Source organism: Gigantopelta aegis, chromosome 3 (assembly GCF_016097555.1).
Source record: "Gigantopelta aegis isolate Gae_Host chromosome 3, Gae_host_genome, whole genome shotgun sequence".
Lineage (NCBI taxonomy): Eukaryota > Metazoa > Mollusca > Gastropoda > Neomphalida > Peltospiridae > Gigantopelta > Gigantopelta aegis.
In genome coordinates this window covers 69,256,160-69,277,973 of record NC_054701.1, presented here as the reverse complement: position 1 = coordinate 69,277,973, position 21,814 = coordinate 69,256,160, and the positions used below count along the sequence as shown (strand labels likewise).

The 21,814-nt window shown below is 35.4% G+C and overlaps 1 protein-coding gene and 1 long non-coding RNA gene across 3 annotated transcripts in view; one reads left to right on the top strand and one right to left on the bottom strand.

Moving 5' to 3' along the window:
* Positions 1–1,053: 1,053 nt before the first annotated feature.
* On the bottom strand, positions 1,054–16,040 carry LOC121367278. Its single transcript, XR_005957354.1, has 3 exons — positions 15,965–16,040; positions 8,929–9,331; positions 1,054–1,163 (listed from the first exon to the last, which is right to left on the bottom strand). It is a non-coding gene; the product is annotated as an uncharacterized LOC121367278 (long non-coding RNA).
* A 1,407-nt stretch (positions 16,041–17,447) lies between these two features.
* LOC121368977 (multiple epidermal growth factor-like domains protein 11) overlaps positions 17,448–21,814 on the top strand; it is a 60,526-nt gene continuing 56,159 nt past the window's right edge. The window contains exon 1 of one of the 2 annotated variants that reach the window (XM_041493762.1): positions 17,448–17,522. The gene's annotated coding sequence lies outside the window, so the exon portion shown is untranslated. Of the gene's footprint in view, positions 17,523–19,767; positions 19,900–21,814 lie in introns of those variants that run through there. The other variant, XM_041493761.1, reaches the window with a different exon arrangement.

Genomic DNA, 21,814 nt, shown 5'->3' with positions numbered 1-21,814 from the left:
CGCGACTCCGGTGATACCTCCTGCACTAAGGAAGGCCCGACCGTTGATATTGTGAAGAGGAAGGCAGCCACTCAACCGGGTGGGCACCAAACAAGCCACAGCCTCCCCATCCACAGCCTACCGCCGAACCTTCAGCCTGGAAGACGCAGGTCAATATCGCCAAGATGGAGTCTACCAACATGGTGCAACGAAGTATACAACCAAACTCCTCTACTTCCCAAGATAGACAACAACACTCTTCACCGCCTGAAAACATACATCTAGTAAGGCCCATCCAGCCATGGCTGTCTTCCTGGGACGACACAATCCCGGGAACTTTTTACCTTTTCGCTTATTAATAACATTAAAAAGGTTCCTGTGTCATATCCTACTACACAGGTGCCCCCCCCCCCCCCCAATACAAAATCATGCCTGATGTTTCCGACTAATAAAATATTATTTCTATGATTAATCTTACAAATTAAATATATTTTCTTGTTTAGAATATCAGTGTCTATATATATATAACGTGTTTCTGATCGTCTTAATATTTATAAGAAGCCCAAACTAGATTGGTCTTCGAATAACTTTGTGCGTACGAAAAAAAATATTTTAGGAAATAAAACTTAATCTAGTATGAATATTAGAACGATCAGAAACACATCTAATATACGGCCACTAATATAATATGAAGAAAAATATATTTGTTATGTAATTACAATCGTTAAAAATTGCAGCAAACTCAGGAATATCCCTTTAAAATGTTGTCTGAACATGGCAGCCATTTTAAAATTACTAACAGAGACTTTCAGAAGTAAAGGTTAATGCTGAATAGGGCAATCGCATGGAAATTATTGTACTGTAGCAGAAGCAGTCGTCTACTAAATTTATTTCGAGTGTTGTCGAGATCAATACTTCATGCGGCTTAGAACTCTAAGTCTATCGACTACAATTGTTTCCAAGACACACAAAATACAAAAAGTGTTGGGATAAGAGTAGTAAAAATAAGCACAAATTTAAGAACATATAAATAAAACGAACGAAAAAAGCACACAAAAAAACATGAAGTACATACGCTTGTACATATCTGTATGCGAAGTATGCTAGTGGTGGTCCCGTTAAAAGGGGAAAGATTACAATGAGGCCAATGATGTACGGAGGCATCGATGACTTGTTTGTACCATCTGAAACCATAATAAGAAAAAAAACATGAGGGCAATTTCACTGGAAAGGTTGCAAACTGACAGTTATACCTAAACACAATCTGATTAAAATTAGCTCTACGGGGTCTACCAGTAGATCTAACAGCATTACGTGGACTCCCATGTCCAGGTGACATTTCATCTATAAATAACAATTTAAATATCGACCAATTACACTTCGCCTTATATAGCGCTATTCGGGAGCATACAAATTCTAAAAATATCGGGCGAGACTATTTATGCAATAGGCGAACTTGTTGATCAATTTCAACATTGAAAAAACAGGGGCGAAAGTGCAGTAATAAACTCTGGATTGTATACTAATAAACAGATTTTAAACAGATTTTAAACTAATTTTATATAAAATTTTATATTGCAATTAGTTTCCGGCATACTTCGTAATTCACCCGAATCGTTTCGTATACCCTCGGCATAATCCCGAATGTTTTCAAATTCTTTTCAAATCACTGGCATGATTTTTCAAGTAAGGTTTTGATTGGTCGAATGAAAGGTCACCTGGGCATGAGCTCCAACGGGCTGCTGTTAGATCCACATGGAATAGTGGAGCTAATTTTAATTAGATTGACCTAAACAGTCCATACATACAACCTGGACAAACAACGTTTAGTGTTTTTCCTTGCATCTCTAATTTCTGGTCAAACATAAAGTCAAATTCCGCAAAAAAGAGAGTTCTTTCCTGAAGAACTAAATATAATTAAAATGATGGCTAGGGTACAAGATTCAGTGGCATAAAATAATAGACATGCCTGCAGAGACTAGATAAATATGATTTTAGAAACAGTGTGACTTTTGGTTTATCTGCTAATCATATTAAAGATTTATTACTGAATGGCCTCCTCCACAATCTCATATTTAGATTAAAGGGACATTCCTGAGTTTGCTGCATTGTAAGATGTTTCAGACTAATAAAATATTTCTACGATTAAACTTACATATTAAATATATTTTCTTGTTTAGAATATCAGTGTCTGTATATTCAATGTGTTTCTGGTCGTCTTAATATTTATAATAAGCCCAAACTGGATTTTGTCTTCAAATAATTTCGTACGTACGAAAAAAACATATTTTAGGAAATAAAATAAAATGTAACTTAGTACAAATATTAGAATGATCAGAAACACGTTTAATATACAGCCACTAATATTTTGTGCAGAAAAATATATTTGATAATTAATTACAATCGTTAAAAAGTATCTGTTAGTCGATAACATCTTAAAAATTGCAGGAAACTCAGGAATGTCCCTTTAACTGAATACCTATTGGCTGTTCAGCATTACTTAACAACATTTTCATAAATGTACAAGAAGCATTTGGTAAAAACAGGGTTCGATCTTAACGGTCGTCCTATCGCCCCTGGCGACTGAAAATACCGACGGGCAAGTCAACCCCACCCACCCCCCCCCCCCCCCCCAACAAAATATCAACGTGTACCGTCGGTCAATCTCGGCTTCAAAACCTTACCGTTGCGTTATTTATTCGATATTTTTAACAACCTGCATTAAGTCCCACACCAGTGTCCATTTGATTGTTTGGTACACACAATACAAGTTATATTTTATTTGAGAAATGAAATGAATGAATTTCTCACGTGATTTTGAAGAAAACAAATTAACTGTCTTGATTGCGGGGTCGTCTTATATCTTCAAAACATATTTATATCCAGGGGTCGGTGGCGGATTTGCCTTGAAATTTTGACAGTGGCCAGCGGCTGGCATAAAGGTTACATATAAGAGGATGTCAACAATTACGTAACGCTCGAGGGGGAGATGAAGAGGGCGGTGTTTTCGATTTACGTAACATTAACATTTATCAAGACCATAAAATATGTTATTTTTATTGATTACTTAGACCTAAAAAGATGAGGTTTTTTAATTGCGCGGTCGGTCTAGGATCGATTCCAAAATGACTGCAGTGTTTCTGCCAGAAATTCTTTTTGGGGGTATGGCGCTATGGAATTGAATGCAACCACTGTAAACAGGGGTGGGCTCCCTCAGAATGAATGAATGAATGAATGTTTAACGACAAGGGCTCAACCAGAAAGAAAATGGGTTAAGTTTAGGATTAGGGTTAAGAAAATCATACAGTACTGATAAGTGATTAATTTTGTCAAAAGGTTAACCTATAAGAAAAAAATAATTGCAAACAAATTGGGTATGGCGCCATACGCGTTTTATCCTCTGGCAGAAACCCTGGACTGGTATATAAAAGGCCATAGTATGTCATAGCCTGTCTGTGGGATGGTGCGTATAAACGATCCCTTGCTAAAACATGTAGTAGCGCGTGTGCAGGGATTTTAACGGGGTCAGGGTCATAGACTGTTGAACGAAGTTTATATGGGGTCATCTTCCTCAGAAAATAGATTTAATGTGTTTTTCGACCCCCAATATGCTTTCCCTGTACATGCACCCGTTTCCTTTCTAAGATTATAATGTCAAAATTACTAAATGTTTGACATCCAATTGCAGGTCATTAATAAATTAATGTGGTCTAGTGGTGTCGTTAAACAAAACAAACTTTCCTTTACTCATGTGTAGTAAAGTTCGTGAGTAGCATGCTCGTATGAATCAGACGGATGGAGTGTACAATCGGGAATAGTGTGTGTGGGTGGGGTGTGTGTCTGTGCCCCCTACTTGTTGTCTAAAACATTCACTTTGTTGTACTCTACTATAGCGTGTATCCCAAACGTACACACTTCACATATCGTTACTACGGGCCTGAGCATGGTCATATTTTCAGCAAACAAAACATTGAGTTTTCGGGAACGATTTTTTTTATTGAACCATCATTCAACAAACGGAGTAAACAGTTGGAGGTCGTTTTTTGTTTGTCTAACGACACCACTATAGCGTATTGATGAAGTAATCATTGATATTGAACACTTTCTTCAAAGGAAACCCGATACATTTTTCCATTAGTAGCTGTTACAGTTGGATACGTAGTTTAGTAGCTTCTTTTGGTCGTTATGAATATGCATAATGTGTGACGTTACACCCGTCACCTCGTGCATTATTAGATTATAAAAAATGGCTTGGACTCGATGACAGGTCGAGAAATTTGAAGCTATGGGCACACTTTTATAAATTAAGGTTTTTGTTTAAAAACATGTGCTTGCATTGTACTATTTACGGGACAGACGAGCATGGCTGAGAAAGCATGTGCAGTGTCGACAGTTTGTAATGTTAAGATTTGTACAAGAGATAAGACTAAATATGTTTATATTTTATTACGAAAACATTTTAGAATAATTAGATTGTATTTCTCGGTGAAGTCATCTCGGTACAGCTGACTTTCCAGAATGGATACTATGCAAGCGTCCGAACCACCGACAAAGAGGCCCCGTAAGGGAAACTAACGTTCCATGAAGTGGAAAATTTAATATCGGATGTGGGGAAGAAGTTAAAACATTGCTTTTCTCTTCTTTTTGGCTGGTTAACAGTGATTAGGCTACATTAGTCCCAAAATACAAAGTACTATATATACACACATAAATCAGTTTTAAAAATTATTTGATTATGAATATTTTAGACCAGTGGTAAAGCGTCCGCTTAATACGCGGTCGGTCTGGGATCGATCTCCATCGGTGGGTACATTGGGCTATTTCTCGTCCCAGCCAGGAGACCACGACTGGTATATTAAAGGCAGTAGCATGTGTTATCCTGTCTATGGGTGGTGCATATAAAATATCCCTTGCTACTAATGGAAAAATGTAGCGGGTTTTCTCATTAAGACTATATGTCGAAATTACCAAACTTGATGTTTGCCATCCAATAGCCGATGATTAATAAATCAATGTGCTCTAGTGGTATCGTTAAACAAAACAAACTTTAAATTTATACTTTAATAACACAAAATCACAAATCCAAGAAGGAAAATGGATACAGCCTAAGGGGCCGTTCAAATATTTGTGCCAAAATGAGACACCCTCCCTCCCCATGTAACGCTAAACCATACACCCCACAATTAAAAAATATATATATTGAAAGCTTGGAGACCTCCCCCATTTCCAAACAAAACATACCGGTACTATGGGTGTAATATAATTTTAAGGTGCTGTTTATGAATAAACTGACTGTATTTGATTTTGTTTGTTTTGCGATCTGGGAAAGCGTTGATCAGTGGCGTAGAGGGGGTGGGTGGTGGGTGGGGGTGCACGGGGTCATGCAACCCCCAATCAAACCTTTTTTTCAACTATTAAATTTTTATAAAATCATACATTCATAGTGTGCCCCCCCCCCCCCCCCCCCCCCCAATATGGGTTTACTTATGTTTCTGACTGATAAAATATTTCTACGAAACTTGCATATTAAATTAATTTTTTTTTTAGAATATCAGTGTCTGTATATTCGATGTGTTTCTGGTCGTCTTAATATTTGTAAGAAGCCTTAACTGGATTTTGTCTTCAAATAATTTCGTACGTACGGAAAAAAAGTATTTTAGGAAATAAAATGAAACGTAACCTGGTACAAATATTTAAACGATCAGATACGTGTTTAATATACAGCCACTAATATTTTATACAGAAACATGTATTTGATACGTAATTACAATTGTTAAAAAGTCTCTGTTAGTCGATAACATCTTAAAAATTGCAACAAACTCAGGAATGTCCTTTTAACAAAAAAAGTAAGTGTTTTGGGAAATATATATATATTATTTTTACTATTTTTGTGTGCAGTTTAGAAAACAATCGCTTAGAAATAAATAATTTGTAGTAAATTTCATAATATGAACAAGGCGTTCCCTGTGGGAAGAACTATAGCTATAGCCTCTATTAGAAACATATTTATCTACCCTTGATTTTCATCGCGCTAAGTGGCCCCAGTTAGCCACTAAATTATCTCCGGCGCGTTACGCTCCAGTCGCTTGCAACAAAGGCCCTTTGTTACTACTGAATTGTGGAGTAATTGTCGACTAGTTATTTTTTTTACGTTAATAAAGTTTTCTATTGTTTGTCAGATTGTGTGCAATCTCCTTCTTTTACAGGAAAGAAAATGTACAATATGTTTTGTGCTCAACAAAAATACTTACGAACACGTTTTGGGGAGGGAGGGAGGAGGGGACCAAGAAAAATGGCTCATTGATGATTGACTCGTTAACACGGTACCTTAATAAAGGTTTGATATTTGCAAGTAATATGCATGTGTTTGTGTATATATCACTGTGTACGAATGGAAGTGTACATTAATTTGACTAAATGACTATCTGCGATTTTCAGTACCGCTAGCTACATTATTAACTACGACCTATGCAGTAGTTAATAATAAAACTAACGATACAGAAATTCACTTCCTCGCCTAACGATAAGGTTTTCTACTGTCTTACTCGCAAACAAATCGGAACAGCGAGTCCAGTGTCATTGTCAGACGGACATAGTGTAACGAATTTACTAGTTACGATCGACTATTTACCTGCAATTATTATTATGCACAACCATTAAGCATTCCATGGTATATATATATATATATATATATATATATATATATATATATATATATATATATTAAATAGTATGTGTGTGTATATATATATTCACTGGCGTAGGAAGCAGGGGGGCAAGTGCCCCCCACTTTTCAGATAGTTTGCATTATAATAGTGTAAAAGTGTGTAAATATAAAAGTGTGACCCCCTCCCCACACTTTTTGGCACCTTCCTGCGCCACTAAAATCTCTCTCTCTCTCTCTCTCTCTCTCTCTCTCTCTCTCTCTCTCTCTCTCTCTCTCTCTCTCTCTCTCTCTCTCTCTCTCTCTTTATTTGGGGGCAGATTTGTTGTTACTGGGGTTTTCTTCTTTCTTTTTTTTTTTTTTTTTTTTTCTTTTTTTTGGGGGGGGGGGGTTAAAATTGTTGAGGGGGTATTTTTAAAATATCAGGTTTTCTTTTTGCCTGCCACTTACGCTTATGCCCATGTACAGAACAATGTCTTTATTTCAACATTTAACCTTAAATAATCGGCATGCAAGACTAACATAAATATGTTTACACATATTTTGATGTAAACAAAATATAGGTAGATGTTTTTAGGTTAAACTATATATTTGGCTGTTATTACAGCAAAATTTACACTTTATAATGCAATGTATATAGGCCTAATCTATTTACAGCAAACGAAATATTTAGTCAAACAGGCGCATGTGCAGGAAATTGTGTAGAGGAAGTCTAGACTGGCTAGTGGTGTTTTTAGGGGAGCGGTCGGGGCATGCGTCCCCAGAAATACACTGAAAACCCCCAAAACAAACATAATATAGCATGTGGGGAAGGGGACTGTTCTGATCGGAATATTAAATATAGTCCGTTCCATCCTACAAAAATGTTGTTTTGTTGTTTTTGTAAATAATTTAAGTTTGGTTTGACGTAAAAATAAAAATAAACGTTTTTTGGAAATAACTAAAATATACTATTTTTGTGAGTAATTTAGAAAACAAGCGGCTCAGAAATAAATAACTTGTAAATTCCATAGTATGAAAAAAATGCGTTCCCCGTGGGACGCACTATAAACATAATGTTTCTATTATCTATTAATACGGTGTTATTGTTACACACAATTCATTAAAACTGCAGGTGTGTTTGTATGTTTAAATGAAATTATGATAATTAACGTGAGGCGAGATTGCAGCTTTAAAACAAAAATTAAAAAAATTCCATGAAAGAAAACAAAAACAATCAGGGTGTGTGGCAGCTCGCTAGATTCATTTCCTATATTTAAAACATGGTCAGTTATAACAAAACGCAATTTTATCAACTTAATTTTCACCTGTATCATTCTTTATTCTCGCGAATTTCTAATAGAGGCTCTAACTACCTACGTTAAACACTGTTGCCGTGACAGTGTTTATGAGAAGGTAAACAAAAACAACGTTAAAAAACAAACAAAATATTTTTAAAATAAAAAAGTGCGTTACGTAACGCTACATAACGTTTGTACATATATCCACCCACCCCCTCAAGCGTTACGTAATATTTGAATGGCCCTAAGGTTGTCACACATCATATTTTACTATCTTAATAATGCAGTATAAATATTATTAATTTTAATAAAATAATATTTTATTTTTATATTTAAAAAATATATCTTTACATTGTTTATGTACTAGTAAGACATTTCAAATATTAATTTTGGAAAGGTTTCATGAATGTCCATTTTTTATTACTGTATAGTGAAAATTTGTCAATTGGGTTAACTTCAGTAATATTTCTTTTATTTGGGCTTTCCGATACATTATTTAGGTGCTTATCCTGTGCCTTCTTCAACAACCCCTGCTCAGGCCCCATTATATCGCTTGGTAATTTTTCTGAAACAGGTAGCGTAACAATCAAAGGTCACGGTTGCAATACACTGTTTTTTAGTTTTGACGGCAAAATACTTGAGTTTACAAACCTGTGGAGATGTATCTTCGTCATTATCATGAAATAAGAAGTAAGGCGCCATATTGGTAGGAACCTGTCGTAGGATCTACGATGTATTTACGATATTTTGGAGTTAAGACAATTTCGAAAATACGCTACGACATTTGCCGCAGTCACTTACGACAGATGTACGACATATCGTGGCTAAGATGGCTTCGAAAATATGGGCCCTGAACTTGTCATATTTTGAGCGGAGGAACGTTTCGTATGTATTATTGCCCATTTCATGGTAATACGTTCATATATGCATTGTATGCATTCTAAACTCGAAACTAACTTTTTCAAAATTATAAATTTACATTACACTATGCGAATATATACTTACTGAAATCAGTGGGTGGTGTCGTTGACTGCTCAGTTCGATTTATACAATCACCTGTAGAATTACACTTTTCACAGTGAAGACACATCGACGTACAGTTGCCATCGAAATATCCATCGCGGCAGACGTCGCAATACCGCTTCTTTCGATCACACCTTATGCAGTTCTTAGGACATGTCACGCTGCAGTATGATCCGCTGTACCCCTCTTTGCACCCACTTATACAATGTGGAATTGCTGAGTCATTAGTATGTATATGGTCCTCTACAGGTAACATGCAATGAATGTGATGATGACGAAGTGCTTCAACACAAAGTGGCAAGCTCTTGACACACAGAAGGCAGGGCCACTTTATGCTACACAGCGTTACCCTTGGTTTAGAAAGTCCCATCATGAGAATTTAAGCCTGAAATGAAATTTAATCAGTGTAGCATGTAACCGTAATATTCCAGTATATGGCAAAACCCACGATTTTAATTGCAAGAGAAAGAAATTATAATCCATATCCAGAGGGGACGGTCGGTACCATCTGAGGGGACGAATGCTCAGTGATTTTTGTCAAGGCCTACATCCCTAGGAATGGAACATTTATGATAGCATTGCAGGACTCACAGCTTTCTGCGTGTATCTACCCGTTTTGTGACCTTACCCCCATTTTTAAGACAGTTATGTTTTTACAGATTTGCTAAAGGGTGACTATATTAAAAGCAATGTCAAATATTTGTCAGGACATTTAAGAATACAAACTTTGGAGGATTGGGAGATAACTGATAGGGGAATTCCGATATATTACCAATAGTGAAATCATTCGAAGATTAGGGTCTCATATAACACGTTTTTGTAACATTACAAAATACAATTCACACAGTTATATTTTTCAGTAGAAATGTAACATAAAGTTTAAGCTCAGCACCTCAAATATTCTCTTTAAACGTTCTAATTATAACAGAAGCTCATATGGACATTCAGTTATTATTTACGTCATATAAATGGAGTTTTTATGCAGGATTTCCTGTGTAATTACACATTGAATAACCCTACCCCTATTTCCTCAACAGTTATATTTTTACAGAATTGTTAAAGGGCGACCATATTAAAAGCATTGTAAAATATTTCTCAGGGCATTTAGGAAAACAAAACTCGAGAGAGATTGGATTGGAGAATTCAGGTATATTACTAGTATTGAAATCTTTACAGGATATATAACTTTTTTTCTGTAACGTTACAAAATAAAACAATTCACAGTTTTATTTTTCAATAGAAATTTAACATAAAGTTTAGGCTCATCAAATCAAATATTCTCTTGAAATGTTCTAATTATAATAGAAGCTCGTTTGGACATCCAGTTATTTACATCCTATAAATAAGGTTTTGTTGTAGGGTTTGCTGTGTAATTACATATTTTATAACCCTACCCCTATTTCCTGAACAGCAATATTTCAATGGAATTGTGACTAAATAAAACACATTATAAAATATTTATTAGGATGGGCAAGGCAAAAATAAGAAAAAGAGCAAGTTAGTGGAATATGAATTTCAGAAATAGAAGCAATCATGTCATCCCTAGAGGGTTAGGGTCTCAAGTAACACTTTTATTTTTACATTACTTAGTATGTAGCGCAATTTCCACCATTTCTCAATAGTACTTTCACTTGAAGTTCAGGTTGACATCCTCGAATGTTCTATTTTAGGGATTTTATTGCGCACAAATCTATATTAGGCTGCTAAATACTACTTAGGTCCTGCATGTAAAGTGAATTTGACGTTATATGTTGGTGAGATGCCATTAAAAATAATCTCTCATTAGACTAAAACCAATTAAAATCTACGTTATTGATTTAAACCAACACATTGATCATGTATTTATTGTTATCGTTGTAATATAACCATGATTACTGTATTATTGTTTAAAATTGTATCTTTGTACAGAGTCCATGGAAGATACCAACATATAACATGGCCACACACAATTAGGCATACTGTTGAATCCACAACTTAAAAGATCAAAACAAAACATTTTTATTATATTCAAGTTAACCTATTTATTAATTGCATTAATACACTAGTAAGTGATTCAGCTGTATACGTTTCCTAAAATCTAATACTAATGCATTTCTACCTTCATAATTATTTTGAACTAATCCAGACATTGAAAATAACATGACAGGGTGTGTCATACCCCTTGCTGAAGACAAATGATAGAGCTATATGTCTCCTGAAACTAGAGGCTACCACGAGTTAGCACTTCAATATTTTTCAACCACCATTTAGCCTAATACAGACGAATCTATCTTGGAACAACATTGATAGACTGGAGGTGGCTCTCACTGGTGGAACAAATTTTTGAAATTTTATGTTTCTGGTGCATGTGTTGGACCATAGTCACTGGTAATAGATCGTACCGATGATAAAACAAAATTCCAAACATTTAGTTAAAATTGCTTGAAAACAAATAACCTCATTTGGAGGCTAGCAAGGCAGACAAACACAGATGAATGGAAAATCCAAAGTTGGACTGAATTCGATATGAGTACCAGAGATTTCAAAATGAACCATATCAAAGATACCTGTCTACTATCAATGCATCTTGTTCCCAGCTGACGATTGTATTTCAAATTGCGAACCAGAACCAGAGTATCTTAGAATAAAACTACCTTTACAAACCATTGCTGTAACTGATGAACCAAACAGTTTGCAAAGACATAAAGACGGCTATGTCATTATTATCTTAGAGTGGAATCATTCTTAATGTTATAGGCATCATATGATGGCGATTTCAAGGCTTGTACATAGGTATAGGGATATATATAGTTGAGTCCTTGGCGTAAAGATATACAACCATGTACAAGTATATCATGAAGCTCTAAAAGTATTATGAGATTAGATTGGTCAGTTTACTATTTGGGCAAAAAGCCAACCAAAGAAAAAACCCCAGCATGGTTAAAGACTTGTACCAAATGAAATTTGACAGCCTAGCAGTTTGCCAAGTTTTAGCAGAGTTAAACAATCTCAAGAAAGATTTATTCAAATGTCTGTCACACAGATATTAAACGTTTTCAGCATTTGTGATGCCTCACAGTTACATAGATGCATTGTGTAGCCTTATACGACCATTTTATGTGGGAATTGCACTTTAGGGCTATTAAGTTAGTGATTCCACAGTGCTCTGCTTTGACAAGCTGCATGATGGCACATACCCACCAACTTATTAAGCACAAAACCTATCTTCCAATTGAGCACCCTGATATGTTTGAAGCCTCTCAGATTGGAAGCATTTTTTATCAGATGTATGACAACAGTATTTGTGGATGCATTCCTAAAAACCACTAAGTTAAAGTGAACAAAGATGCCCGGACTCTAGCGGTCACAACAAGGGTAAGGCTAAATTCTGCTGCTAAAATGATACAGCAGAACATCAATGTGTTATCATAAAGAGTTTTCAAAGATAAATGTTTAAAGGGATTATGACTATATTCCATAGTACTGGTAGTAAGCCTCATTCAATGTCGATTAAATGCATTTGCTGAGAACATCTGTACTGCACATGCAGTTTCATTGGATACTGCCTTTGACTCGATGAAGAACAATGTTATGCAGCCTAGCTTCAATGGTGAGCGACTGTATATAACAATAAATCTCATGACAAAATCACAACACGAAAAACTGAAACATTAGCCATTTGTGACAAAAACTTAATTCAAAACAAAATTAATGTTGTTGGGTTGGGTTTTGGTTTTTTTTTTTTATCTGAAGTCTTTGAGACTTCTGAATAATACGTGTATACAAAAAGTACACTACAATATTTACAGACTAAAAATGTAAACATTTTGATACTGTCAACAGCTTGTTTTGTATTCCAGTCACAAAAGAAGAAGGGTCATTTCGAGCATCATCCCTTTACGTGTTTCTCGTTCTTAACAAGAGTTAATACAACTATTACTGATTGCTGTAGGTTTCATTAGAGCAAATAAATTCCTATTGACGACCATAAAAACATTTCTTAATAAAAGTAACAGAAGCAACGTTTCAAACCACCGGGCCAGTATATACACTGACAGTGTGATACTTCACATTGATAATTATTCGAAGAAACTCTGCTGTCACGTATCGTTTTAAGCACTTACAGGACGTTTACAGTACCCACCCTCTGATCCGCACAAAATGCCAGTAGAAATGTTTATTGGCACTCCAGTTACTGACAAGTACAAAATGTCACTAGTGTAATACTTGTTGGGTAATAAAACATGTGGAACTGATGGGGCAGTTGTCAAAGTATTTGCACAAATAACCAGTGTCACATATATCCACCAATCACAGCCATAGTGCACTTCGAACTCTGACCTGGGAATCACATGAATGGTACATTACAACCTGTAGCTGCCATGAAACGGTTGCGGAGGTGACATGATACAATATGGATGCCATCTGTCTGTGACGTCACACGTGGTCTACCCGGTCGGGGGCGATCAGCTGTGGTGCCTGTTTGTTGTACACGTGTCGGCAGATCATAAATTGCCGGTCCACTGCAACCCAACGCCCTTGCAGCTACTGACGTTCCCGCGTGCAACATGCCGACGGCACGTTCACGCCGCACATTTTGGAGGCGAAACGGGTCGTAACAAATATCGTTTTAATGTGTGTGTGTGTGTGGGGGGGGGGGGGGGGGGGGGGGGTCTCGTTGTATCAGAATACTGTGATCAAGTCATGATGAAAAATTCGTGTGCTATTGTAGGTACGTGCAAAACCACTTTTGCCTCAGTGGTGCTGTGCACGTGCTATGGATCGGGTCCAGTGGGCTGTGATGGGCTTCAAATGGAGTGTCGACATTGCCATTACAATATTTATTCCTGAAAAAATACCTGCTTTCAACACTCACTGACTTTATTCAAATTTTCGATTGTGAAGTTTTTAATTTGACTCAGTATATGTATTGGCAAGACTGAATGGGGAGCAGACCAAAACGTTACGCTCCGATACTTAGTTAGGTCTAAACTTGACTATGGATGCATTTGTAACACAGGTTGTATTTGTTTATCTTGTGTTCAATACAACAAGTCTGATGAGGTTCGAAGACGTTTATTCCAGACTATTTTAAAACCCTATAAATAAAACAAATATATTCTTAAGTACATATACGATATTAATACTCATTATATATATATAATTTATATGTACTTCTGCTAAGTATTCATATATTTACATATTCACATATACAGTTTAACTGCTTAAAATAATACAATATCACAATATATCTCATACAGTAAATTTCACCAATCTACAATTATAGAATGACATATTTACTAGTATTATACATGGTTATATAAATGCAACATAACATTCAGTTCATATTTTAATACAATATTACTAACACAACATAACATGATGTGCGTATATCACCCCAATAACATAAATACACATCATTTGATACATATTCAAGTTCATACACTCTTTTGTAATATTAGTATATTATAAATAACATACATACATAATAAATACACATAACCTAATATATAATTGAGTCCATACCTTATCTTTGGGACAAAGGTTAGCCTGGTGTAAAACTTTGAAAATACTGTGCAACAACTTCCAAGAAAACTCAAGATCACAAACAGCAGCAGAATGAAGCAGTTTGGGTGTTTCACATAAAATAAAGACTCTTTTATCAAAAGCCAAGCTGGAACAACCAGTAAGTAGAAAAGACACCTGCAGATTGAGACACACTCAGCTTCTATCAGTAATGCAGAAACAATAGAAAGACAAGCTATTATAGCCAGACTGAGAAGAAACAGAAGAATAAACCAGTTAAAACATAAAGCTTGGATAATGAGTTTGAATTATATTTAGACTTGTATTTAGAATTAGTTTATACTATTTTATGACAATAAAAGTGTTAAAAACCTAATTTTAGTGTTTGTTATGTTTATAATATTTTATGACAATAAAAATGTTAAAACCTAACTGTTGTTTATAAAAACTATAATATATTATACACATTCTGCTATACATTGTGTATGGGTCAGGACGCAAGTCGTACTTGCAGATGCTAGACCCTATACACAACCAGGTCATAGGCTTTGTCTTGGTGCTTTTATAACATCTGTGGAGAGCTTGTATGTTGATTGACATGAACCTAGTTTGGGTCCTAGACGTGCAAAGATTTCTCTGCAGTATGCTAACAACATTGAATGAATGACTGGATGAATGTTCAACGACACCCCAGCACAAAATATACATCGGCTGTTGGGTGGTCTTCGCATTATGCAGTTTCCAACATTGATTTAAGTGACATTTGGAAACGCCTTCTTATTTTGTTTTGCCACATTGGTGTATCAAACCACCCAGAATTGTATTTGATCGTGTGCGTCTGAAGAAAGATCGCACAGATACAGTTATTTATAAAAAAAAATTCATGGAAATCCAAGAAAGAGACCATGATTACATTCCTGTTTAAACAGACGGATCACGGAATGGAATTGCAGTGGCTTCTGCTATATCTTTTCATTTGACAAAATAATTTCCATAAAATTGCCATATTCGGCATCCATATTTACTGCAGAAATGTGGGCAACAATTACAATCTATGGGAGAAATTAAGGATTCGTGTGCATCCTAATATATATATATATATATATATATATATATATATATATATATATATATATAATTTAAAACATCTCATCAATTCTTAGTATCGTAGTTGATAATAATACTAAATTTATATAAACATGTTTGTGTTTGTCAAATGTCAATTGTTTACTTAAATATAAGATCCCTGACATACAACACCTATAACAAAGACATGGTGAAGGATATTTGGGGGTGGGGGTTATCGATTGAATGCAATGCATCCATTGACTCTCGACGACGCAACCAGAATAGCAGCCACTATGTCTGATTCAATTAGCAAGATGGCTGTCATGGGTGTGGACGAAACGTCGCAGCTTAGCGAGTTCAATACTGTTTACCGTACCATTCTATACAGTGAACACAGTACACCAAAACACTGAAGACATTTCAGTAATTTAAAAAATTGACATACCTCCCTGCACAGTGATTGTCAGATACAAATGTAAAATATCCCTCTCGAAATATCCATCTTGATAGTGACAACGACTATTCTCATGCAAATACATATACCGCACTGATCAGTTGCCTTAATGGCCTAACACGGTTCAAAACCGAACACTATTCTGTTATTTATTATACATATATATGTATATATATATATATATATATATATATATATATATATATATATATATATATATATATATATATATAGAAGGATTGGCGAACGTTCCTATATGCCAGGGTGAACACCGCAGTTATGTGTATTATTAGCACAGCGAAATGAGATATGTAGTGTAATGAATCGAGATTTACCAACGTCTTTTGATTTTCAGGCTTAACATTTAGATATTGATATAAGTAGGAATGGGCGGCACGTAGCCCACTGGTAAAGCGCTCGCCTGATCCGTGGCCGGACTAGGATCGATCAACGTCGGTGAGCCCATTGGGCTATTTCTCGTTCTAGCCAGTGCACCACGAATGATATGTCAAAGGCCGTGGGATGGTGCTAATAAAGATCCCTCTACTAACGAATTTGTTTGGGGGGTTTCCTCTCTAACACTATGTCAAAATTATCAAATGTTTGTCATCCAGTAGCCGATGATTAATAAATTAATGTGTTCTAGTGGTGTAGTTAAACAAAACAAACCTTTAACTTTAAAAGCAGGATTTATAACATTGACATGTTAACTGTTTTAAGATTTGGAAAAACAAATCCTAACAACCAATCACACCGATTCTGGCGTGTTTCGTTTTATTTTTACCTATTTTGTTTTTTTTAGATCACGAACATTTATAATAACATTGCCTGTTGATCTCGGTTTTATTTCATTTTTATTCGACTAGATACACACTTTTTTTAAAGACAATCCCGAATTTAAAAACAACACCTGTTTTTGTTTACAAATTTTATGGTCTGGAAGTAAACAATCAATTTTACAATGATCTCTGATGCATCTTCGTGGGGTAGAAGGTGGTGGGATGTCCTTAGTTTTGTGGAATATTATAATATACAACACATTTCGATGTTCATTGTGTGAGCTACTGCACGTATTCATCCAAAAATGATGCCAGTACTTGCTCAATGTAGAGATAAGATTAAAATTCAACTGTGCCCCCTCCCCAATGCAGCCAGTGTACCACGACTGGTACATCAAAGGCCGTGGTATGTGCTATCCTTTCTATGGGATGGTGCATATAAAAGATCTCTTGCTGCTAATCGAAAAGAGTAGCCCATGAAGTGGCGACAGCGGGTTTCCTCTCTCAACATCTCTGTGGTCCTTAAAAATATGTCTGGCGCCATATAACCGTAAATAAAATGTGTCAAGTGCGTCGTTAAATAAAACATTTCCTTCCTTACCTCCCCAATGTTTACTTGCCTACGCCGTGTCTGTTGATATGTGGAACAAAACCTTCAGCTCAGCTTATGGCGTGTTGGGATACTGCCAATACTATCTAGTATGAACTGGCTATCCGCGGTTTGTCGCAAACGTGTTATTCAGGGTGTAAGGAACAGCATATCAAATGACGTAAGTTGTATTTTCAAGTTTTCACAATATTTCAATGTTTTATTTTTACCTGTGTTTTGAGATCACGAACATTTATACTAACATTGCCTGTTGATATCGGTTTTATTTCATTTTTATTCGACTGGATACACGCTTTTCAAAAGACAATCCCGAATTAAAAAACACCTGTTTTTGTTTACAAATGTTATGGTCTGGAAGTAAACAATCCATTTTACAATGATCTCTGGCGCATCTTCGTTGGGGAAAGGGTGGTGGGATGTCCTTACTTTTGTGGAATATTATAAATTAAATATTAATATTAATATATTCAATGTTCACTGTGTTAGATACTTCACGTATCCATCCAAAATGATGCCAGTACTTGGTCAAAGTAGAAATATGATTAAAATTCAACTGTGCCCCCCCCCCCCCCCCCAATGTTTACTTACCTCCGCCGTGTCTGTTGATATGTGGAACGAAAACTTCAGCTCAGCTTATGGCCTGTTGGAATACTACCAATCCTAACTAGTATGCTATTCACGGTTTGTCGCAAACGTGTTATTCGGGGTTTTAGGAACAGCATATCAAATGAAGTAAGTTGTATTTTCAAAATTTCACAATATTTCAAAGTTATGACGGGATATTTATTTACTTATTTATTTTGTAGTACGACTGATAGTGGTATATTACGTAGGCCTAGTAACAGAAGTACTAGTTCCACAGAGTTGCTGGACACTGGTATTTCTTGGAAGTTTTAAATAGGTTCTGTATTTTGTAAGTATTATTTCATATTGTATAAGTATATATCGTTCATTTGAATGATATACCCAACAAGTGAAAGATTTGTATTTTTTTCTGTCGAATTGTAGTATAACCAAGTAACATTAAGTAAATATCCTCAGTAATGACCAATTAAATCCGCAACTGATGACAAAATATCAGGCACAAAAACAGGAATGTGTCGATCTTTAACGACACCCCAGTACACAAAAAAAAAAATCACATCGTCTATTGGGTGAAACAAAAAGTAATTATATAAAAAATGTTATTTATATAATTATGTAAAATCACAGTGTAAGGAGCTGTGGAGAAAAGTATAGTACAGTATTTGCGACACCCACCAACAGAAGCCCATTTACCAAAACCTTTTTGTTAACATATATGATGAGGAGTACAAAAAAAACCCAGGTCTACATAATATCCTCCCCTGGCTATACAAGCTCTCCACAGATGTATTATAAACACCAAGACAAAGCGTACGTCTCTGGTTGTGTATAAGATCTAGTATCTGCAAGTACGACATACACAATGCACCCATAGTCAATTTTTGACCTATCTTTCGGTCTGCTCCCCATTCAGTCTTGCCAATACATATTTTAAATTGGACACGAAAGATAGCCAGCTGTCAAATATAACTCCAAGAAATTAATTTTGGTCTCATTCACAGCTGGAATTGGATTTTGTCAAGAAACAGCTGTGGATCTAAACACAGCTGCAACTGACGTTCAATGATACCCACATTGGACGATCTGTAGCAGATATGCAAATCATCAACATATAATGAGGTTTTAAACACTCAGTGGTGCATGCTGTTTATTTTCACAGAACACAGGGTAACCTTGAGGTACACAATCTCTTGGGGGTGGGTACAGCTCCTAATTTCTTAACTGATTGTATTCCAGAAATTGAAGAACAAAGAGTCACTTACATGTTAAGAAGTAGGGATACATATCAACACCGTCTTCGTGAACAAATTTATTAAAATTTTCATTTATTTATTCAATATTTGATCTTTGTGACAATTGAAATCCAGTAATTAGAATCACCATTTTAAAAAGTAACACAAACAGCAGTTGATATGGGTCAATGATACTTTAGGTATGGGAACTGAATTGAAAATATATTACACAAAAAAGAAAATCTTATGATGTATCAGGCTTTGGATAGACACCTAATTTATTTAAAATGGAAAACTTTTTGTTTTCTTTAAAATGCATTTATTATCCACAGTACAGTCTGACAATGTGACGGTTGGGGAGCTTTGACTTTATTGCCTTACAGAGTCGGGATTTAGCTCAGTTGGTTGAGTGCTCGCTTGGTGTGCTTACGTCGCATGATCGAACGACCGCTGTGGATCCATTCAACTTATTGTTTTTTTCTCGTTCCAACCAGTACACCACAACCTGTCAAAGGCCGTGGTATGTGTTTTCCTGCCTGTGAGAAAGTGCATATAAAAGCTTCCTTTGCTGCGATAGGAAAATGTAGCTGGTTTCCTCTTATGACTACGAGAATTACCGAATAGCCGATGATTAATTAATCAATGACAATATGTGCTCTGGTGGTGTCGTTAAACAAAACACACGTTTCATGGCCATACAATGGAGATACTGTATATAAGGTATGTACATGTATATTGTAAATTATATAATGTTGTATTAAACAGACGTAAAACGTAGTTAAATATATAAGTATATTTAAGCTTGTTATTGTATGCGCTGGGGATATGCACAAATAAAAATAATAAATGAGAGGAATGCAAAATATATGCTACACAAAACGATATAATTTTAGAAAATAAGATTTAATAAAAACAAGATTGAGCCGCGCTATCCATTGTTTGCTAACTCTTCATAATTACAATGTTTATATGAGATAAATATTTCTATTTCAAACTTGTTTTGCAATATATTTTTAACTTCAGTGATATTAAAAACAAATTCTTGTGTTTCATACCTTAAATATAATAATTTTTAACACTGATAATTAACCAAGTTATAAAGTTACCTTTTTCAATATTTAATATCAAGCCGAACATGACAATATCTCGACTAAAGCAGATATTAGTTCCAGTCTCTGCCAATATCCAAAGTTGTAAAGGACAATTCCACGACAACATCAACCTCAGGGTGAAAATCCAAAACATACTTTCTGATTGTTGTTTATTGTTAGGTTGCCAAAGGCCCCAGATAACTGAACCGTACTGCATAATTCATCTATGTAACCTGTTACCCAGTATTTCAGCTACTTAACATTATCTTGAGTGGACGGGAAAGATGCTACATTGTAAAGACTGTAGCTCTATCAACATACATATATAAAAAAAAAATTAATTAACCCAAATTAGCGGTGTTCAACAATGGCCTAAATATCAGTCTCCAAAACAGTATAAACAATTGTTAATTATATTTTCATATTTCAGTCATACCGTGCCTTTTTTCAGATTTGTTGGTACAAATATCACGTTTGTTAGTGTTACAGTACAAACGTTTTTTCTTACTGCAGAAAGCTGAGAGAAAATTTTATGCCAAGCTGGATTCTTTCATCTAATGAACGTTTCTTGCACAAAAAATGAATAAAAATCATTAAGCCTTTTTTCACAAACCATGGTAACACACGTGACACTCAAGGTAACACACGATACATAATGGGTAACACACGTGACATCCTGGACAAAATTTGTCTTGTTCAGATGTGTAATGCCATTAGTTTTTTTCTTATTGTATGTAGTTATGTAGCTAGATGTCAGGACAATTTAGAATAGATGGTTTTGTTTGGTTTATTTTTTTTATTTTTTTTTTGTTTTTATTGTTATTTTTAGTTTTTTTTCTGTTTGTTTGTTGCTGCTGTTGTTTGTTTGTGTGGGGTTTTTTGGTGGTTTTTTGTGTGGTTTTAATTGATATCACACGAATATAAATTAGTAGAATCTGCTGTCAAAAATAAATTTCGACACCTTATGAAACCAATGGTAAATAATGAAGACCTGTTTTCATTCAATAATGAGTAGATATATGTCACCCCCATGCCCACCCCAACCCCAGGTCAACTTTCAAGTCAGCGAAGATGTTAAGAATACTCGAGATGTTAAGTCTAAGGGTTGTAGTCATAGCAGCAGAACTCCAAGATAGAGTAGAATGCTCCAATCCCAAGCAGTCCTGCACAGGACCCAAAACATTATTAAAGGGCTGCAGCTAATTTTCCTTGATTATTTCTTGCTGGGTAGGTTTTTAACAAACAAATCTTAAAGGAAATTTGAGTCATCACACTTGACCAAAATGAAGAAGTTACATGTCTTGGGAAGACAATATACAGTGATGACGTTTTCACGTACAACGTATAGAATAGTTCCATCATTGGCAGCTAATCTGGAAACTAAACGGTTGGATGGGCCCTGTGGATTTGCCTTGAGGATACAGGACTAATCGATGCTGACCTAAACGTTTATCTGAAAAATCTTACTAAGTATAGTACATGTATTATGTTGTTTTCATTGCTTGAGAATTGGTGGGATCTAACTCAGTCGGAATAGTAATCTC